The following is a 7954-nucleotide window of genomic DNA, read 5'->3' on the forward strand; positions in this document are numbered from 1 at the left end:
TAAACTAAAATAAACTAAGACACTGTTCACACAACATGAATTACAAATGTCATTCTTTAAGTCCAATTACTGTTAAATACTGATATAATGCCAATAAATAATATTACGTGCAATAGTGGCAGTTTTATTCATCCCCATAGGAATCTATACGTATAAATGGCACTCACTATAGATAAAACAGCCACACACACAAAACACAAAGCTACATACATAGACTACATGCACATACACTGACACAGATGCACATTAGCTACAGACAAAACAGTTTTTACTGCAAAATGACCATCTGTTTTACAGCATATAGCTATCACATTTTCTCATGCAGAGAAAAATCAATTCTCACATATGCCTTAGCGTCAATAATAAATAAACTAAATGAGACCCCTAATAACAGGCCCTGCTCCGATTCCAGTCCACTGCTAGCTACTTGGCTACTCGGCTAAATTACATAATTTATTCATGTCTCCACTGTGATAAATTATGCCCGCAGCAATGCCTGGACTTCTCCAAAGACATGCTGCATACAGGAACAAGGAAATTATTTTTTCATTGATAGAGACTTCACATGCTGCAAAGCCGATGATGGGCTTGTCACTGGAAGACTGGCAGTAAAAATCCAGCAATCGCGATGATGAATGAATAATGACTCCTCAGCCCCGACAGCCTACCATTAACGTGCACTTGAGCCAGGGAACAAAATATCAATCCAGCTCCAGTACAGAAGTTAAATGGCCACAGTAGAGGCGTGAGGTTGTGCTGGGCAGCTCCCAGCAGTTCATGGCAGAAGCCTTGGGTTTAACTGGGAAACTTCCTACAAACGATTATTGGTTTTTTTTGGGGGGTCTTTTTTGGAATTTTTACCCTTTTTCCCCCAAATTGTAACCAGCCAATTACCCCATTCTTCTGAGCCGTCCCGGTCGCTGCTCCACCCCCTCTGCTGATCCGGGGAGGACTGCAGACTACCATATGCCTCCTCCGATACATGTGGCGTCGCCAGCCGCTTCTTTTCACCTGACAGTGAGGAGTTTCACCAGGGGGACGTAGTGCATGGGAGGATTCACGCTATTCCCCACAGTTCCCCCTCCCCCCCGAACAGGCGCCTCGACCGACCAGAGGAGGCACTAGTGCAGCGACCAGGACACATACCCACATCCGGCTTCCCACCCACAGACACAGCCAATTGTGTCTGTAGGGATGCCCGACCAAGCTGGAGGTAACGCGGGGATTCGAACTGGTGACCCCCGTGTAGGTAGGCAATGGAATAGACTATAAACTATCATTGTAAATGGGTATTGAAGGAAAAGAGCATGCATGAATCACAGTCATCCTTCCCTGGATAAAGGTTGAGCATGTTATAAGCAGCGTGTCATGGATCATCCTATCCTGCCGGTGTGTGGGCACGATATCTCAGGTATGTTGTTTTATTAACTAGAGCAGAGGTGCCGGGTTGAGATTAAGTCACATGGCCTTCGATCGAAAATCCATGTGTAACATGCTATGCCATCAATAAACCTTGAATTTCATTTTCAAGCCTGTGAGCATTAATGACGTGGACCCACCTTGAGATGCCGGATGTTAATAAACATTTCATTACACCAAATCCTTATGCCTTAGGTATGGCTATTGATTCGTGCCACATTCACTGTGTGGATTTGGTAAATGGCTCTACAGACTGTTCCCTGTCAATAGTGCATACTGCAGCTCCTGCATTACCACTGTACACAGAGAGAGACAGACAGACAGACAGACAGACAGACAGACAGACAGAGAGAGGCAGACAGAGAGAGGCAGACAGAGAGAGAGAGGGGGGACAGAGGAGAAGAGAGAGGGGAGAGGGGGGGGTATTGGCTTATTATCTGTCACCTTCTCTCTGCCCTCAACCCCCACTTCCTTCACACACACACACACACACACACACACACACACACACACACACACACACACACACACACACACATGTCCTAAACAAAACACAGACAACAGTCTCATCCAGCATAATTCTGCAACAGGTCAGTGAGGTGATAGTTGTGATTCTGTGTTCTACCTCAGATGATGTAGCAACCGGTGTGTACATGTGACAAGGCATGATGTAACAATAAGCACATATTCCTCAGCAGGCACGGGCACAGAGTACCAACAATTTGAGCTACTGGTATCAAAGTGACTAACCAGACCGATAAGGTCTATACTAATGATGCTTCTTATCAGTGCCATTAACATGCAAATACAACTTAAAATCAATTACTGGTAGACTGTGTGTGTGTGTGTGATAGAAGCAACTGATAACTGCAGTGATTCAAATCTGTTAGTTTCTGTGCAAGTTCCTGTACCATTTAATGTGCTGCTGTTATGGATATTAGGTTGATGCCTGGTTATTAACAATATAAACATTTCATTTATTAAATATGTTGTTCATGACTGGTGATTACCAGCAATAAATAACATTTGTATACAATGAAAAATAAGGTATTGATAAGCGCTACCAATATAGTATCAATAAAATCCAAATGATAGCCAACCATACTCCTCATACACATCTGACAGATTACTCCTGGCACCTTCATGTGGCTAAAAACAGATATGATTTTCAAATGGAATAAAACAAATGGTAACCCTATAAGTTATAGGCCATTAATTACATAGCAATGTGAAGAAATTGCTAAGAAATTACATAGTGATGTGAAGAAGCGACCCACCTGTCTTACCCTGTATATGGGCTATACCACTTCACTATGACAATTAATTGCCATATAATTACCGACCAAACCTCTTTATTCTGCTTTAATTTCACTCTATAATAACCCAATACTTCCCACTAATTCTGCTACTACAACGTGTCATTATATTGAATTTATTGATTTTACTGTACTGTAAATTATTACAATGTTACAATTTCATTTAGCAGACACTTTTATCCAAAGCGATGTACATCTTAGAGTTAATACAACACAAGCAAGGATCTAGTCAGGAGGCGAAAACGCACTTAAGTGCCAATTATTGTTATTATCCTTATTATCAAATTATGGGGTTATGATGTCTGTGTAGCATAGTGGTCTATTCCATTGCCTATCAACATGGGGAACACTGGTTCGAATCCCTGTTTTACCTCCGGCTTGGTCGGGCATCCCTACAGACACAATTGGCTGGGTCTGTGAGTGGGAAGCCCATTGTGGGCATATGTCCTGGTCACTGCACTAGCACCTCCTCTGGTCGGTTGGGGCGCCTGTTCGGGGGAGAGGGTGAACTGGGGGGAATAGCGTGATCCTCCCACATGCTACATCCCCCTGGCGAAACTCCTCACTGTCAGGTGAAAAGAAGCAGCTGGCGACTCCACATGTATCACAGGAGGCATGTGGTAGTCTGCAGCCCGCCCCAGATCGGCAGAGGGGGTGGAGCAGCGACCGGGACGGCTCAGAAGAGTGGGGTAATTGGCCGGATACAATTAAGGAGAAAAGGGGGGGGTATGGGGTTATTAAACAATTCTTTCTGTGGTGGTGAAGTTTGTGTGTGTGTGTGTGTGTGTGTGTGTGTGTGTGTGTGTGTGTGTAGCTTGCGTCCATCCTTAGCAATGACAAGGTTTAGACTCTGGTGCACAAGAACACAGACAGCTTCCTAGATAGAAGAGAAAGAAAAAAATGAGAGACAAAGACAAAACAGAGCAAGGAAGAGGCAAATTGAGAAAGAAAATGAGATGGGGAGAGAGAGAGAGAGAGAGACTACGGCAGTGAGCAATAAAGAGGTAATGGGTAAGAAAGCAGAGGGTGAAGAGAGCAAGAGAAGGAGTGAGAAGATAATACACGAGAGAGAGCGAGAGAGAGAGGGACTACGGCAGTGAGATATAAAGAGGTAATGGGTAAGAAAGCAGAGGGTGAAGAGAGCGAGAGAGGAAGCGGGAAGAAAATGTGCGAGAGAGAGATATCAAAAGGAGGAGAGAACAAAAGCTCGAGTTTGAAAGAGAGAATGTGAAAGAGGACAGATACAGAAGCACAAAAGAAAGAGGGATGATAGCAGAGGAGACAGAGACATGGGCTATAACTTACTAGTGGCTAAGAAGCACAAAGAGACAATAGCTGAAATTTGCTAGTAGCAGATTGTTAAATATTACGTAATTAATGGGCCAATTAGACTGGCATGTTACCGGGTGTTTGCACAGCCATCTGTTTCCACAGACAAACAATGAAATCAATACAGCATAATACTCCACCATTATAGAGCATGCCATTAGTTCAAACTCTTTTTTTTTTAAGTCTGGGAGTCTTTATAACAATGTTCAATTCCTGGAAAATGAATGAATTGCATTGCCGAAGCCTCTTTTAACCTTAATTTATTCAGAGAGGCTAAATGAGCTTTCTTCACATTCGTTATTCTCTCCCGGGGGCTGCCCAGTATAACCACAGACTTGGTCTGTTGGTCACCATGCAAATCCACCGGATGAGTTAGGGGTGAATCGCTTTGCTCAAGGGCAGATCAGGAATCAGAAATCAGGAACACTATTTTTCACTTAATTTCATGTACTTACGTATGTACATGAAATGAAACAAAATATTATTTCCCCCAGCCCACAGCAGAGCAACACAAAGACAAAAACATATCTAAAAACTACAAGAACACATATATCCAAACTACAAAAAAAAAAAAATCAATGTCCGAGGGAACGAACGCCAGAATGACTGTGGGAACTGTCAGTCTGCATGGGCTAGCAGTTAACTTAGCCTGCCCCACTTCTGCGTCCTGTCAAACTGCCCTCGATGTTTCCTCCTCGGGCGCAGCTCCAGGCAGGGCCGTGGTCCGTGCACCCACCGGACACAGCCATCCAGGCTTCCCCAGCCAATCCAATGCCAGTTCTCCCAGCCAGACACATCCCTACACTCCAAACGACAACACCAAAAACACAGTCAACGCCAGGCGAGGCCACCGTCAGACCACCCTCGGTGTCATCAGAACTGCCAGTCTGCATGGGCTAGCAGTTAGCATAGCCTGCCCCGCTTCCGGATCCTGTCAGACCACCCTCGGTGTTTCCTCTCGGGCACAGCTCCGGGCAGGACCATGGTTCCTGGGCCCAGAGGATGCAGCAGACCAAGCTCTCCCAGCCATCAAATGAAGATGTGGACAGATGTGGACAAAGACACTGCATGGACGGTACTGGGTGAGGCCGCCACAAATGTAAGTTCACATCGCCATTTTCCCACACTGGAACTGGGTGAGGCCGCTACAAACATTAAGTTGTGCCACCATCTTCACATAAACTCAGTGCAAGGAGGGAGTGATGCTCTCTCGTATAGTCCTAATTTTTTTCTCCATGGCTTAGTCAGTTGAAAACTGTAGGGGTATGTAGTAAGTGATCATTTGCTTGGGAGAGTAACAGTGTACAGTACTTTCAGTAAGTGGTTGGCTGCACCTTAGGCCAAGTTGCACCACCATCATTGCACCTACAATACCAATAAAACAAAATGCACACTATGCACATATTCATATCATAACTTGAAAAGCTCAACCAATATTATGCCATGAGTATCAACAAAATGAACAAATTAGCTTTATTTTTATATGTGATGTCACAAATCTGCAACTTCTTAAAACGGGAGTGCAAACGCTGCTCTCCTGCTATGAAGGCAATCACCTCTCTTGCTACAAAGAAATGTTGTGCATGCTAAATGTTCAACAATAGCCTATCACTGGATTTCACAAATGTCTATTTAACTTCATGTTTTACTTTTGCTTTACACCACAGTAAATAATGGCTATATACATAAATAGTCTGTTACTTTTGACCTAAATATACTTCTCTTTTGTTGTAGAAATAAAGACTGACCAACTAGCTTGCTATATAAAACTACTTAAAGTTAAACCTTCTACAAGGAATTTTTCACTGATTATTCATTCCATCTTGATTTACACTGAGCAAAAATTTAAATGCAGCTCTTTTGTTTTTGCTCCCATTTTTCATGAGCTGAAGTAAATGATCCCAGATTTTTTCCAAGCGCTCTAAAATCAATCAATCAATCAATCAATCAATCAATTAATCAAATTGTATTCATACAGCACCTTTCACACAAATCAAATGTAATTGCAAGTTTTTACAAGCGATTCACCAAACATGATGTTAAAGAATTGATGGAGAGACTAATGTATACCAAGACAACTAAAAACGCAAAAAAGTTAATTGAATAAGACAACACTAAAATATTGGTAGTTAAGATAATAAAATATAAATAATAAAAGATAATACAAACAATGAAATAAATACTAGTACTAAAAAATACTAAAATAGATTATAGTAAAACAGCAAAATGTTACAAGCTTAATTCTCAGAACTTATTTCATCTGTAACCACCATAATCCACCTATCTCAGCGATGTGACATCTACAGCGTGATCATCACACAGTAGTTGGTTATGATGGGGAGAAAAAAATGACACTCTAAAATGTACAGTTTTTGCTACACAACATCGTGCCAGAGATGCCACCAATGTTGAGATGTGGTGCAGATTGCATGCTGATTGCAAGAATGTCCACTAGAAATTTAGCCAGAATATTGAATGTCCATCACTCTACCATAAGCCATATTCAGGGTCTTTTCAAAGGTTTGACAGTAAGGCCAAACGGCCCCACAACTGTAGACCACATGTGACTACACCAGCCCAGGACCACTACATCCGGCTTCTGCACACAGATAGAAACAGTTCATTTGCACAACTGAAGAAACTTTCAGAACCTGTGTCAGGGAGGTCCTTCTGCATGTTCAATGTTCTTAGCAGGGTCAAAGCCAGAATGCTGTACAGAACCTTAACCATCCTGAGTGGGCAAACATTCACCAGCGATGGCCCCTGACGCACTGGAGAAAGGTCCTCTTCACCAACAAACGCTGGTTTCAGCTGCATCGACCAGACGAAAGGCGGTGTGCATGGTGCCGTGAAGGGTGATCAGTTTGCTGATACCAGTGTTATTGAAAGAGTGGCCCATAGAGGTGGTGGGGTTTTGGTATGGGCAGGCATATCGTAGAGACAAAGAACCCAGATGAAATTTGTCAACGACAATTTGAATCCACAGAGAAACTGGGACGAGCTCCTGAGGCCCATTGTTGTGCCATTTATCCGCCACCATCAGATCATGTTTCTGCATGATAATGCACAGCCATATGCTGCAATGATCTGTACTGAATATTTAGCAGCTGAAAATGTTCCAGATCTTCCATGGCCTACATACACACCAGACATGCCAACTATTGAGCAGTTCCCGCCAATATAAAGCAACTTGGCACAGCCATTGAAGATGAGTGGGATGATATTCTACAAGCCACAATAATAAACAACCTGATCAACTCCATGTGAAGATGTTTTGTGCTGTATGAGGCAAAAGGTGTTCACATCAGATACTGACCCATAATTCTGTTCCATGACCCCACCTTGTGCTTTCAGGTGTATCTGTGACCAACCGATGTATACTTGTTGTCCAAATGATGTGAAATCGATAGATAAGTGCCTAATAAATAATTTTCAGCTAATTCTTCAGCTGAGTCTTCAGCTGATTAGCTGATTTTATGAAATAATCAAGAGTTGCATTTCAACGTTTGCTCAGTATGGTTTTGAAACATTGATATGACTAACATAAGCAAACAAAACCATCAGCGAGAAGATTTAACATTAATATATAATTATTCAAAATGACTGTCTCCAGATCAAATTCTCTACAAAAGCTGACTAAACGGAGGGCGTCCGGGTAGCGTAGCTGTCTATTCCGTCGCTTACCAACATGGGAATCGCCAGTTCAAATCCCCGAGTTACCGCCGGCTTAGTTGGGTGTCCCTACAGACACAACTGGCCGTGTCTGCGGGTGGGAAGTCGGATGTGGGTATGTGTCCTGGCTGCTGCTCTAGCGCCTCCTCTGGTCGGTCGGGGCGCCTGTTCAGGGGGGAGGGGGAACTGGGGGGGAATAGCGTGACCCCCCCCCCATG

The sequence above is a fragment of the Lampris incognitus genome, chromosome 1, assembly GCF_029633865.1.
Source record: "Lampris incognitus isolate fLamInc1 chromosome 1, fLamInc1.hap2, whole genome shotgun sequence".
Lineage (NCBI taxonomy): Eukaryota > Metazoa > Chordata > Actinopteri > Lampriformes > Lampridae > Lampris > Lampris incognitus.